Source organism: Staurois parvus, unplaced genomic scaffold (genome assembly GCF_062004578.1).
Source record: "Staurois parvus isolate SC_StPar_1 unplaced genomic scaffold, SC_StPar_1.0 ptg000708l, whole genome shotgun sequence".
NCBI classification, from domain to species: domain Eukaryota; kingdom Metazoa; phylum Chordata; class Amphibia; order Anura; family Ranidae; genus Staurois; species Staurois parvus.
In genome coordinates, this window is record NW_028318504.1 from 7,107,824 (window position 1) to 7,123,101 (window position 15,278).

Consider the following 15,278-nt stretch of genomic DNA (forward strand, 5'->3'; position numbering starts at 1 on the left):
AAAACACTCCCAGCGACAGATAACCCTTTGATTGCCCCCCATGTTAACCCCTTCATGCTCAGTGTCATTAGTACAGTGTCAGTGCTTTTTTTAGCACTGATCACTGTATTGGTGTCACTGGGGATATAAGTGGCACCAACTCAGCCCCCCCCCCAGTATCAGAATGTCCGCCACAATCCCGCTATAAATCACTGATCACCGCCATTACTAGTAAAAATAAAATTTAAAAAATCCCAGTATATATACCGCCATTTGTAAACGCTATAACTTTTATGCAAACAAATTAATTTAAAAGAGGTATAGACTCCAGAGAGAGAGATATCATTTCCCCCGGTACAAATCATTAGTAACACCTCATCTGGAGTATGCAGTTCAGTTTTGGGCATCAATTCAGAAAAGAACATTGGGGAACTGGAGAAAGTACAGAGAAGGGCAACCAAACTCATAAGAGGCATGGAGGAGCTCAGCTATGAGGAAAGATTAGAGGAACTGAATTTATTCTCTCTTGAGAAGAGGAGATTAGGGGGGGGATATGATCACCATGTATAATACATGAGGGGGGATATGATCTCCATGTATAATACATAAGGGGGGATATGATCTCCATGTATAATACATAAGGGGGGATATGATCTCCATGTATAATACATAAGGGGGGATATGATCACCATGTATAATACATAAGGGGGGATATGATCACCATGTATAATACATAAGGGGGGATATGATCTCCATGTATAATACATAAGGGGGGGATATGATCTCCATGTATAATACATAAGGGGGGATATGATCACCATGTATAATACATAAGGGGGGGATATGATCACCATGTATAATACATAAGGGGGGATATGATCTCCATGTATAATACATAAGGGGGGTATATGATCTCCATGTATAATACATAAGGGGGATATGATCTCCATGTATAATACATAGGGGGGATATGATCTCCATGTATAATACATAAGGGGGGATATGATCACCATGTATAATACATAAGGGGGGGATATGATCACCATGTATAATACATAAGGGGGGGATATGAGCTCTATGTATAATACATAAGGGGGGATATGATCCTGTATTCATTCTTAGATACACAGAATATAACTGGATATAACATTTATAGGTAAAGTTGATCCAGGGAATATCCGATTGCCTCTCAGGGGATTAAGAAGGAATTGTTTTCCCTGAAGGAGCAAATTGGATCATACTTTGCTGGGGGTTTTTTTTTACCTTCCTCTGGATCAACTGTGGGTATAGGATTATAACTTTTGTTTTAATGGTTGAACTGGATGGACATTTGTCTTTTTTAAGCCAGACTAACAATGTAACATGTATTGGGGTTTGTTATAGCAAAGACATGTAGCAGAATACATTTTGGCATAAATTTATGATGAAATTAGATTTTTTAAATGTTTTTACTAGACATGTTTAATGTTTAATAAAGTCAAACATATAGTTGTTTTCTCAAAATTGGTGGTCTTTTTTTTTTATAACACAAAAAAAACGCACAGGCAGTCAAATACCACATAAAGAAAGCTCTATTAGTGGGAAAAAAAAGGACGTGATTGTCAGTTAAAGTAACGCAGTGCCGTAATGCAAAAAATGGCCTGGTCAGGAAGGGGGGAAAGCCTCATGAGTGCAAGTGGTTAAATAAAATAGACTGTACCTAGTGAAACAACACCTGATGGACACCATTCCGTTTGATGATGTGGTGAGACAGTAATACAACTTTTTCTTCAGAGATGAACTCTAAGCAACAGTTAAACACACAGTTGGAGAATATATATACAATATGTACTGTATAACATGTCTTGTCTGCCATTAGGTTTGTGACTCAACTCATCTTCTTTTGTGATCTAGCCCGGACACCCCTTCTAGACAGGAAATCTATACTGGTAACTTTATTTTTCTCCAGACAAGAAATACAGTTTGATCACCAACAGCCAGAACAATAAGAAGTACTGTAGTAGCACGCTAATAAAATCATCCCCCTGTTTTTCACTTCTTTAATCATGTTCAGTAAGGCAAACTGACAGCTTTGTGCAATGCAGTAATTTAATTGTCTCTTCCCACTCCCAAGGGAATACAGCAGGCTGATATCAAATTCAAGGTTAACGTACCTATGGCAGCTTTATGTAAAATGAATGCAATTATTTTTTATTAAATAACTTGATTAATTTTTAGCTGTAGTTATATTTGCCCAGAGAATGCAAAACAGTTGATGTACATACAGTACATGTAGATTGCCTTACATGCCAAACAATATGGAGAAAGTGACATCTTCAAACCATGGGACCACTTTCCCATCTCCAGCCTCCTCATTGGGCTATGAATGAGCACTGCTATACATTTTTGAGGTTCTTGTTTTGCTCATTAACTCCTGTAAATAGGATCCCAAGAGCTAACATGAGCAATTCAAGACGTGACCAAGATTGCTTCAAATACTCTTCCAAGGCTGAAAATGGATCCCATGACTGTGAGCATTTTTCTTTATATCCACAAAGAAGGACTCCATCTGCCACCGCTTTGTAAGAGCCTGCTAAGTTCCATATAGACTCTGTTAAGGCTGAAATGGTGAGGTTGCCTAAACCCCTGCGGCTAATGCAGTAATGGGAAAACATGCTGGTGCCTGGCAGAGCCAGTCTGATCACACCCCTCTCAGTGGCAGGCTACAAGGCACTGGCTATCTTTTGCCCTCACACCCCCTCATCAGGCTTGCTGGAAGACCCATCTTAGCACCTTTTGGTCCTGCCCACATTGTTTTAAACTTGAATGAATGATTCTACTGCTGTCTCAGCCAATGAGGAGAGAGAGTCCCTGGAGAGCCAAGACTCTCATGCATATCATTGGATCCCAATGGGGCTCGGGTAAGTATCTGTGGGGCTACTGCACACAGTAGTTTATTTACCTTCATGCGTAGAATGCATGAAGGTAAAAAAAAACCTTGAGCATTCACTGTCACTTTAAATTAGATCTTAGTAAATTATGCTAGCATTATCATTTTAATGATTTGTTTTCATATTTCAGTGCAGTTTTGGTTTACTAGAGTACCCCAAAGATACATTTAGAAACTATAAATCTACTCATTGACTTTCATTTTAGGCTTGCTTTTTTAATACCTTTCAGGTAGTATTCATATTTTATCCTTCCATCAACTTCTATTCTGATAAAGCACCAATTACAGTTATGGGGCTTTGATGTCAGCTCACCTACAAGAAAACTGCACAGGTCTGTGACTTAGGCAAAAAAGCTTTTATGCCTTTTCAAATGAGCCGTTTTATTCTATGAAAGTTTTGCACAACAACCAACCTACTTGGTATTCACATTTCCAGCAAGGAGGTAATCTTTATGCTGTTCTTCTGCACAATCTTACAATGTAAAGTAGAAGTGACGTTTTGTATTTATAGCAAATTTATGTTGGAAAAGAACATACCATAATAAAAGAAAGTGCACCAGCCACAATATACATTTATCTTTAAAGCCAACTATTTCACCTGTTCATACTGCTCCAGAGAAAGCATCAAGGAAAATAAATGTTTTTTGTTTTTTTTAATAGAATGTATTAAAACACAAAATGTATGAATATTGTTAGTATTTTACAGCACTTTCATCTATTTACAATCAAAAGACAGATCAAAACCCCTAAAAAGTTACAAAAGGTATGAATGGTGATGATTGATGAAGGTCTGTAGGAAACTGATGTATGTAGGTATTTGCAAATGAAGTTTAAGACGGTAAAAGGTTATCATGTCGTTCTAATAGTGTGAAGAGGATGAGTGACCTTTTCTGGTGGAGTTATAGCTACTCCAGAATCACCATAAAGGCCCCTCTCCTGGTGAGCATGACCCACCTGAACTCAAGTGGAGCCTGGATAATTTCATGAAAGAGGTCTGAAGAAGGAGCCTATTGAGCATGCTCCGAAATGCATTACCGCCCCTTTCACCTGCTACATCTGACTCTGCTCTCCAAGCTTCATTTTTGATGCACAGACACATCCTGGACTCTACTTCCTGATCCTATAGGCATAGCTTGCTGCTGGACGGCTGGATGTCCCACCTGGATCCAATTACCAGACGATGAGTCTTTTTAACCGTTTATCTTGTAAGTGCAAATTTTCCATTGTCTACTAATAAATTGTTAATACTGCACTTAGAGGCGCCTTCCTCTCTTTTTCTTGTTACTGCATTAGAGCCTTGCTTCCACTCTGAGAAGAGCTGCCTCAGTGTTACTGCTCCCATCCATCCATCCCTGATATCCATCTGGCACCTTTATCTTACAGCTACAGAGGTTGGGCTCCAACAAGAGCGCCCTATATAATATACAATTTCATAAAAGTGCCCTGAGTAAAGTTGTTGGTAAGGGAAGGGTGGTCGGGTGAGATGGGCTATGGAATCAAAGTCACAGTGAATGTCCTCCAGGAATATTGGGGAGAGATAAGAATAATGTTCTCCTTGCATTGAATTACAGGAATGATCCACTATTCCAGTGTGTACTGTGTCAGGCACAGTGGGCCACTCACAACTTCACTCTCCAGTATGGATAGAAAAGTCTGGAAGCCCCATGGAGTTATGGAGGCCATGCATGACTGTTTCACACTCTGACCTAGAGAAAATCTAAAGTTACCCTTGTAGTGGGGCTCCCCCATGCTGCAAGTGTTAAATGCTCATTTTTGTCTCTTATAAAATGCTTCTAGGTTTAGGGTCGCAGAATGATCATTGCTTTCTTATAGAAGGTTATTACCTTGATAGAGGCCGAAAAAGCTAAAATAACAAAGTTGGTACATGTATCTTCTTTGAGCTCTAAATTACAGCAGACTCCCTTGCGACTCCCGTACCATCATTATCCACACATTATCTGCCGCTAAAATCAACACCACTAAGCTGTGGAATACTACTAAAACCCCTTCCCTCACTTCATTGATAACAGACCTCAATTTTCAATGTGACATGGAAAGAAGATCTACCCTCAACAACTCTACCCACCACACATTTAAGTTCCATTGGTCTCGCTGGCTACAAAATCCAAATTTCGCTGTAAAAAACTGATAACCTAATTGTAAACTACCATAACCCCTAAGTCTAGACTGGTCACACCCACCCTTCCCCTCCCTTTCCTCTCCCTCACCACCTCCCTATCCTTGTTCTTCATCCCTTCCAGATCACCTACACATCTCAACATGGTTCAAAACATGCTGAGCATACCTTCTATGTTAACGCTTTATACACCACTTTTAGCCCCAGCCAACTGGTGGGGAACATAATTAATACTAAGTTGTATTTTTTTTTTTATATTTGATGATGAACCGTACATGCCTACTATGTTATGTCATAAAATCCTTCAGTAAAAACTATTGAAATTAAATTACAGCAGACTCGTTATAACTTGTATTGTAGTTGGTACAGGTACCAGCTTGTTTAGTAGTCAGGTGTCCTGACATTTCCGAAGGTCATTGGAGCCGATGAGATGCAGGAAACATTTCTCCTTCTGTGGTTGGAATGTCCAGTAAGAAAAGTCTTTTGGACATCTGTATCCTGTATCTTGGATAGACAATTGCATATCTAATAATGCTTTGGAAATGCTATTTCATGAGGTGACTACCTCTATCAAACCATTCTGAAATTCCCTAGTGCCTCATCCTCTGAATGTAACTATGCCTGATCTCACATTTATGGAGAACCAACTGAGCTTCCACTGCGGGGGGAATAGTTTACTAATAATAATGAGTTAATGGAAAATGAAAAGCTGACATGTCAGCTTTGGGACCGATATGATACATTTTATAGTATTTGGGTAGTCTGCTTACATTTTAAGTCCCCAGAAAAAGATGGAAACTCACTATATATTCTGATTTACACATAGATTTTAGAAATAAATCATAGTGGAAAGGGACATACATTGTATAGTCTTTGCCTGTTTAAAGAAGTGGAAATTGACTTTAAAGGGAAGTTCTGCTTTAACACCACCTTCCCCCCTCCTCTTCAACGTTTGGAGGTTTGATTATTTGGAGGGGAGCAGGTACCTAGTTTAACAGGCACCCACTCCCACTTCTGCTCCAACCCCCTATGTGTTTGGAGTGGAAGTTCTTCCGTCCCCCCCTCCACCCACAACCTTCTAGGACACATCACAGGTCCCAGGAGACTGTATGACCTTGCATACAGTGTACCGCTGCTCACAAATGTACAGTGGGAATCCAGCTGTGAAAGCTGTGCAGCCGCAAGGAGTCAGTATGCTTCCCTTAGTAAACTATGGACGCAAAGGTCGGCGAAGAACCAGCCCAGGTGAGAACAGCACTGGATCCCTGGACAGGTAAGTGTCCTTTTCTTAAAAGACAGCAGCTACAGTACTTTTTTTTTAAGAGTGAAGATCCTCTGTAAATTAAAAAAAAATAAAAATAATAGGGGGCAGACTGTAAGCATTATTTTTGAATAGAAATAGGCAAATTAGACCTAACTTCTAAAGACAAGTGTCAACAAAGTAGTATAAGTAGACAGGTAAGTCATCTTAACACCTTTTTCATATAGATTTTGAATGGCTTACTGTTTTGGATTGGGTCACTTACAGACCATTTACTGTGATCTACCAGTGAGCCTAATTGGTATAGAAATACGTGCACGCGGAAGTAAGACACTGACACTGTTTGCAGTTTGCCAACTTCCCAAGTTCTACTTTATTGAGGAACTAATCATAGCATTTATAGGTCTTATGACGTAAGCGAAGCATGTGTGGTGATTGGGTGAAACGTTTTCTATGTGTTCTTCCATCCGCGTTGATATCTTCCAATCATCTTTGAAAATGTGACTCATTCCCTTTTATGGGGTTGTTTACATTAAAAGGTGCTTTTCCTTCTAATGAGTCATCTCGGGTGAGACTGTGGATGAAGGCGCCATCTTAATTATCATTGTTCTGTTAACCTATATCTGATTGTTTACTTAAGAGAGTAAGGAATTTAAAGAGCAAGAGGCGTAGAGAAGCGAGGCTATAAAATTGTCATTTTACTGATTGTTTGACAGACCACAAATTGTCTATCACGATCCATTGCAATTCCCCCTTAAAATGGCTATTTTATATCAAACTGTCCCGGTGTTCTCTTGATGTCCTAGCTGCATATATATATATATGTGTAGCTTTCCTTTGTGTGTGTGTGTGTGGGGGGGGTGTTATGAGAAATAACCTTCCCCGAACACGATGTTGCGCTAAACCTGTAGGTAATTATCAAAGCGTTCACTAAGTGGAAGAGGGGGTTTGATAAAGTTGGCAGTTCCATTCCTGTCAACCCCAAATAACATTAACCATAAGTTTATAAATGTACAGCAGTATGAAAATAATGGGCTTTTCATATAAGAAAAGATCAATAATAGTACATACATCCAATCAGCATATTCTGATAGAATTGTGCACACATACCCATGTATACATGGTTATTAATAAAGATGCCTCCAGATAAATGCTGCAGCAAAGTTCAGTTGCAGGGGACCCTAAAGATGATCACAATGTGGCATCCATCTTGGTGACCTGAAGACAAGATCAGTGGTAATGGGGATATCCTACAATCATTGTCCAACCAGTATGGAATGCCGGTTCCCACCAGCAGAATCTGTGATGTGGTACTGGAACTCAGAGTCAGCCTATCTACTCTTTGTCTTAGTTCCTAGTAGTTTCTAATCTGTCATGACACCAGAACTCTAACTACCAGAGGTGGCTAATTCCTAACCTGGCTCCAGCTTATGCTTGTTATTGACCCCCAGAGCCAACACTCGCGATAGAATCCCAGACCAGAAGAGATAAGGTCAGCTAAAAAAACAGGCACCAAAAGGAACTTGCTCCCTTAATCTAGTTCAAGGCACCCCTTTCTCCACCATGTAGTGACTTCTTTCCTTCAGGAATCTAGAATGTCTAAAGCTATAAATGATTTTTGCCACTTATGGACACATGTAGGCAACTCTACCAAAGCTCCTCAACCAATCACCTCCCAGAACTGACTCTTAAATACTAAAGACGCTTCCTACAAAATCTGCTTGTCACAAAGCCTTTTAAAGGGGACTTGTAATCTCTTTACATCCATGTCAGAAATAACAAGGATTTGTGGATAATAACATACAACAGCTTTGAAGCATAGACAAGTACGGGACACATTTTTTTAAAAATGTGTAAATCCTAAATCTCTTTAACATGGTTAAATATAATATTTTGGTTACACGATATAAAAAATCCTATATTTATGCTCAATATCTTACCACAAGTTTGACTGCTTGCAAAAATGACACACTTTTTATCTTTTATGTTAGAAAAAAAGGCACAAATAATTGGATCTGGAAAGCAGGGTTGAAAAAAAGGATTACAAATTATAATTTCAGAAATGTGGAAAGAAAAAAAAGTATTTTAATGGAAGCAGAACGAGTGTTTTCAGTGATTTACAAATGAACATTTCTGAGAACATAGTTATGCAAAAATCCCCTGAAAGGAAAGAAGAACTTGCATATCAAGCTGGCAATTTCACCATTGTTATTCTTGTGTCCTATGCTGTAATTAAAATTACAAAACTAATGGAAATAACGTTAAGCCCTTTAAAAAGATTATGTAGCCTTCAAGTTAAAGCAGCTCTCAAATGTGTTTAGCCCCAGAGTGTGTTATTAAAGATTTTCTTCTAAAAGTGACTTAATATATTCATTAACCAGAGGAAAAATACTGACCTATAGTTATTTGTCGTCTAAGGTTTGACAGACGATTAAGCCATTGCTATCCTGCTGGCTGTTTATTTGACGGGTGGAAGAATTACTCTGGTAATCATCATTGCAGGCTAACAGGTAATATTACTTTAGGGTAAGCAATAATATTAAATTATAATATATATATCCCTGTATTTTCTAACTAGGGAAAATAATTTTAATTAAGAAAATTAATTGTAATGTGTGCATATGATTAATTTTTTCTTCCTGAGACAATATTCAATCTTAAAGCCCAATTGGACTTTCAGTTTAACCTCCCTAGCGGTCTGATTATTTCAGATTTTTGGTGCTGAAAGCGGTACCATTATTTTGTATGGAAATATGTAGTTTTTTATTGTAGGCTGTAATTTTTAGGAATAACTCACTGAAATCTGTCCGAACAAGAGTCTATTAAACATCCCGGGTATGATAAAATTTGAAACACGAAATCATAAATTATAATTTAATAAATAATCATAAAAAATAATAATATAATAATAATACATTTAATTCCATAATATAATCAAACCGAAAACACTGAAATTTGAAATATAGCGCCAAGTTCGCACATCGCTGAGCAAAGTCGCAAAATCGTTTTCAGTGTCTGATGATGAATTTCCCCCACGAATCATTATCACTCAATTCTGCAAGTGGTTCTGATTTACTATTGCTGTTCTCTAGCTGGTCTAAACCCGCTTTTGACCTAAAGGGACGCTTTTAGGACGCCATGGACGTTTCTCAGCTTCCAGGCAGAAAGAACAGACAAAATGCAGGCAGGGCGCAGGACAAAGCACTCGGGACAAAATGTATGTGAAATGGGTTGAAACAGCAATGTTTTACTATGAAAAATTTGTTTTGAAAAAAATGACATTTATTAAAATTTTCAAATTTACCGCCGGCGGTGGCGGCGACGCCTGTACGTCCCGACGTCACAGGGACCAGGACTCAGAAGCCGGATGCCGGCATCGGCAGGAGGAGATGGCCGGGGACGCTGCAGGGGACACATCGCGGGAGCGAAGGACAAGGTAAGCTCTGCAGGGACTCCCTATGCAGCGCCGCATGGTAAGCCCGAGTGTAGCTCGGGGTTACCGCTTTTGGCACTGACATTTTACCCCGAGCTACACTCAGGAATACTGATAGGGAGGTTAAATCAACTAAATACTTTGCAGGTGCAATACAAAAGATGTTTAAATTCCTACAGTTGTAGCCATAGCTTAAGTAGAACAGCCTGTCCCCTGCCAGCGTGCATCAGAGAAGAACCCTTGCTCAAAGTGTTGTCATTATATATTTTACAAACTAGGGAAAATAATTTAATGTGTCTCTGTATATGATTCATTATTTTCTCCCTCTGACAATTTTTAATCTTAAAGCCCAATTGACCCTTCAGTTTATATAAACTAAATACACTTCGGGTGCAAAACAGTAGATGTTTAAAGTCCTACGGTTGTTTTTTATTCGAAAGTAGCCAAAGTTTGAGTAGAACAGCCTTTCCCCTACCAGCTTCAGAGAAGGGCCCTTGCTCAGTGTGTGAAAGCAGTGGTCTCTCTGTAGAGGTAGGACATGGCCCCTGTTTAGTTATAACTCTGCAAACAGCAACTTTTGTGCCTCCTGCAGATTGGAAAGCTCTAACTCTGACTCAACATGAGGGGGGGGGTCAGACCTCTGCAGAGGAATTGCTGCTTCCATATAGAAACCAGTTTTTTTTCCAGAATACTGGCAGGGAGCAGACTTTTCTACTCAAAGTTGTGGCTGCTTGCTAGAGAACAAAAAGTACAGCTTTGTTCTCCTTTGTTTTGATACACCTTGAATGTAATTAGCTGACATAAACTGAGCATTTAGTTGATATTTAAAGTGAATGCATATGATAATTAATTAATGTTTTTAAATTAGTCTTTGTGCAGTGGGGACTGAGAGCATGGGACTGTTTAACCCCTTGGTGTAGGCGCCCCCCAGCCCTTTAAGGGTTTCAGAAGTTGAGAGGCGGGGCAGGGTTTTAGGGTCATGTGACCACTATTCGCTATCACGGTGGTCACATGATCGGGAAAAGTCCCGATCGAAAGAGGAGATCGGGACCTTTCCGTGAGTACATGACATGTGTGCTGGGAGCACGCAGGGTGTGCGCTCTCAGCATATGTTTTTCTTAACTGCACGCAAATGTGCAGCCGCTCAACGTCAAGGCCCAGATGTCGGGAGGCCACACATTTGAGTGCAGCCAGCGCGAAGAGGTTAATCACAGACTACAATAATCAAAATCACAGACTTTAAAGATAAAAATGTGAACAGATATACAGATTGAGACAGTACAACAGTCAGTTGCACAGGAGGAAAGGGGAGAGAAGAATTAGATTTACTCATCAACAGCCAGGTCCCACCATTCAACTTTTAACCACTTGCCACCCACCCACAGTAGTTTTACTGCAGAAGGGTGGCACAGTCATTTTCCAAAAAACTGTGAAAAAAATTACATTTTCCAAAAACTTTCCATGGCTCTAACTAAATACCTTGGACTGTCTACTTTCCAAAAAGGGATCATTCTGGGGGTATATTTACTGCACTGGTATTTTAGGGCCTCAAGAAATTAGATTGGCAGTCAATAGATCAGGACTGATCGATTTCACTGTTCAACAGGTAAAAAGTTTTGGGCATAAAATTAGCTAATCTTACATAATTTTGGGGTGCTGAAAACGAAAATGACCCTAAAAAATGTTGATTGGCTCTAGTTTCCATGATATATTCACCCATCTAATGACGTAAGCCATTCAAAATTATGATGCAACTTCAGCTGCATATTGCGCAATTGATACTGGTGACCAATAGAAAATTGCATGTATACTGAGATGATGCAATATTAGCCTTTAATTGCATCACTTCACTGCATAAAAGCTGCAGTATCTGTAGCTGATTGTAGTTCGACAGCGTCTTTACATTTCGTTTTATGCTTATATAGGCTACTCAGTAATGCCTCAAACTTGTGTGAATAAAGCAGATAATTTCTGCTATATCTGCGGTGAAATAACTTTTATCTCACAAAAAAGGAGGATAACAGGAATGATTAAGAAAGCCTACAACTTGTATTTTGGCTGCAAGATAGGAGACCAGGACAAGAGCTGGGCATCACATATATGCTGCAATTCTTGTGGGACGGCACTGGAGCAATGGTTGAATGGAAAAAAGGCATCTATGCCTTTCGCTGTGCCAATGATTTGGAGACAGCCTACAGATCATGTTAGTAATTGTTACTTTTGTATGGTGCCTCCAATTGTAAAAGGGCTAAATAAGAAGAAAAAGTTATCTGTGCACTATCCAAATATTCCATCGGCAATACGTCCAGTTCCTCATGGAGAGGGGCTACCAATTCCTAAAGCACCAGAATCCTTCGTGGTTGAGTCAAGTGAGGAAGAACCTGAAGCGTGTAGTCACGTGCAGTTGTAAGAGATAGCCCTTTCCTCGAATACAAGAGAAAAGCCAAGAGAAGCAAAACCGACACAAACTGAAGACAAAACTAGTGAGAATCCTAAGTATTAAAATGATTCAACTTAGCTTATGGCTATAATTTTTCTTGGTAATCCTATGCAATATATTATGCCATTTAGGCTTTGTTATGTAGTCAATATCACTTGCTTTATATTTGTGGAAAGACATCTATCTATATAATTATTGTGCATTATGTAGTCATTACGCCTATAGTAGAAAACTTTCCGTTTACAGAAAAACTAGAGCCAATTGACAAATTTCATTGTTATATTTGAACTCAGAATGTGAAATTCATTAAGAAATGGATCATTTTGTTTCCAAAACTGGCAAAAAATAAAAATTTGTTGAACAGTGTTTTCAAATATACTGTATATACCATAATTTGTGGACTCTATACATTTCACACAGACTAAATAATATACACTGATTTAAGTTATTTTTTACCAAAGAAATGTAGCAGAATACAAATTTATGAAGAAAGATTATTTAATTGTAAAATTTTATAACATAAAGTGTTTTTTTTTAAACGTTCAGTATTTTTTGTTTTTATAGCAAAAAAAAGCAGTGGTGATTAAATACCACCAAGCTTTATTTCTGTGAAAGAAATTATATAAATTTAATTTGTGTAGAGCATTGCATGACTGACCAGTTAAAGTAGCACAGTGATGAATAGCAAAAAAATGGTCTGGTCATGAAGGGAGTAAAACCTTCCGGAGGTTAAGTGGTTAATATCTGTTTTTATTTATTTGGTAACAAAAGTGCAAAGGGGAAAACTGGCCAAAAACAGTCAGTTGTACTACCTGTTCCCCAGCCAGGTAACAGGTTGGGCTGAAGTCAAACTCATGCTCAAACCAAACCTGAAGCTCATCCCCTGTGTGCAGCAAATGTTTTTGAAAATCTTAATATCACCTTGTATTTTTTTATTTTTTTTTGCGATTTGCACTTTTCCTGATCTTTCTTTGACCTCCACCCTGTATGTGTTTTTTTTACCCTTGCACTGTGTGATGTCATCACTAGGGGGTGTTGTTGGTGGGTGGGACTTTGGGTTTATTGGTCTTTTCACCACCATGTAGTGTCTTGAGAAAGTTGGACTGAGCTTCATCGAAATGTAGACAATAAAAACACTGCTGTTTTGTTCTATCTCCTCTGCATGACCCATGAGTGCCTCTATACCAGTTTTGGAATGGTATAGATTGCTTTGCGGGTGAGCACCGAGGCATTTACCTCAAACATAGAGTGCCCTGGCTCCCCTTCAGACCTTGTAAAAGTAGATAATAGCGATATCAACACTGGTCTGTGAAGAGAGCAGAACTGTGGGTGAGGTCGCCCTACTACAGGCTGTTTACAAAGAAACTACATGGGGCAGCTACAAGATCAGCTACCCGGAACATAAAAAGAGAGCAGCACTGACCAGTCTGCATTACAGCAAACTTCTTTAGTGATGCAGTAAATATGGAAGCTGTTTCATGCTGGATTACTATGCAGTTCAGGAGAAAATACACAAGAAAACCAACATACAAATAATAATATACAACCATTAAAAAATAAAAAGTTATAATCCTACACCCACAGTTGATCCAGAGGAAGGCAAAAAAACCCAGCAAAGCACAATCCAATTTGCTCCTGCAGGGGAAAAAATTCCTTCCTGATCCCCCGAGAGGCAATCGGATATTCCCTGGATCAACTTCACCTATAAATGTTAGTATCCAGTTACAGTGGGGCAAAAAAGTATTTAGTCAGCCACCAATTGTGCAAGTTCTCCCACTTAAAAAGATGAGAGAGGCCTGCAATTGGCATCATAGGTAGATCTCAACTATGAGAGACAAAATCAGAAAAAAAATCCAGACAATCACATTGGCTGATTTTGAAAGAATTTATTTGCAAATTATGGTGGAAAATAAGTATTTGGTCACCTACAAACAAGCAAGATTTCTGGCTCTCACAGACCTGTACCTTCTTCTTTAAGAGGCTCCTCTGTCCTGCTCTCATTACCTGTATCAATGGCACCTGTTTGAACTTGTTATCAGTATAAAAGACACCTGTCCACAACCTCAAACAGTCACACTCCAAACTCCACTATAGTGAAGACCAAAGAGCTGTCGAAGGACACCAGAAACAAAATTGTAGACCTGCACCAGGCTGGAAAGACTGAATCTACAATAGGCAAGCAGCTTGGTGTGAACAAATCTACTGTGGGAGCAATAATAAGAAAATGGAAGACACACAAGATCACTGATAATCTCCCTCGATCTGGGCTCCACGCAAAATCTCACCCCGTGGGGTCAAAATGATCACAAGAACGGTGAGCAAAAATCCCAGGACCACACAGGGGGAACTAGTGAATGACTTGCAGAGAGCTGGGACCAACGTAACAAAGGCTACCATCAGTAAAATACTACGCCGCCAGGGACTCAAATCCTGCAGTGCCAGACGTGTCCCCCTGCTTAAGCCAGTACATGTCCGGGCCTGTCTGAAGTTTGCTAGAGAGCATTTGGATGATCCAGAAGAGGATTGGGAGAATGTCATATGGTCAGATGAAACCAAAATAGAACTGTTTGGTAGAAACACAACACGTCGTGTTTGGAGGAGAGAGAATGCTGAGTTGCATCCAAAGAACGCCATACCTACTGTGAAGCATGGGGATGGCAACATCATGCTTTGGGGCTGTTTCTCTGCAAAGGGACCAGGACGACTGATCCATGTACAGGACAGAATGAATGGGGCCATGTATCGTGAGATTTTGAATGCAAACCTCCTTCCATCAGCAAGGGCATTGAAGATGAAATGTGGCTGAGTCTTCCAACATGACAATGATCCCAAACATACCGCCCGGGCAACGAAGGAGTGGCTTCGTAAGAAGCATTTCAAGGTCCTGGAGTGGCCTAGCCAGTCTCCAGATCTCAACCCCATATAAAACCTTTGGAGGGAGTTGAAAGTCCGTGTTGCCCAGCGACAGCCCCAAAACATCACTGCTCTAGAGGAGATCTACATGGAGGAATGGGCCAACATACCAGCAACAGTGTGTGCCAACCTTGTGAAGACTTACAGGAAACGTTTGACCTCTGTCATTACCAACAAAGGATATAG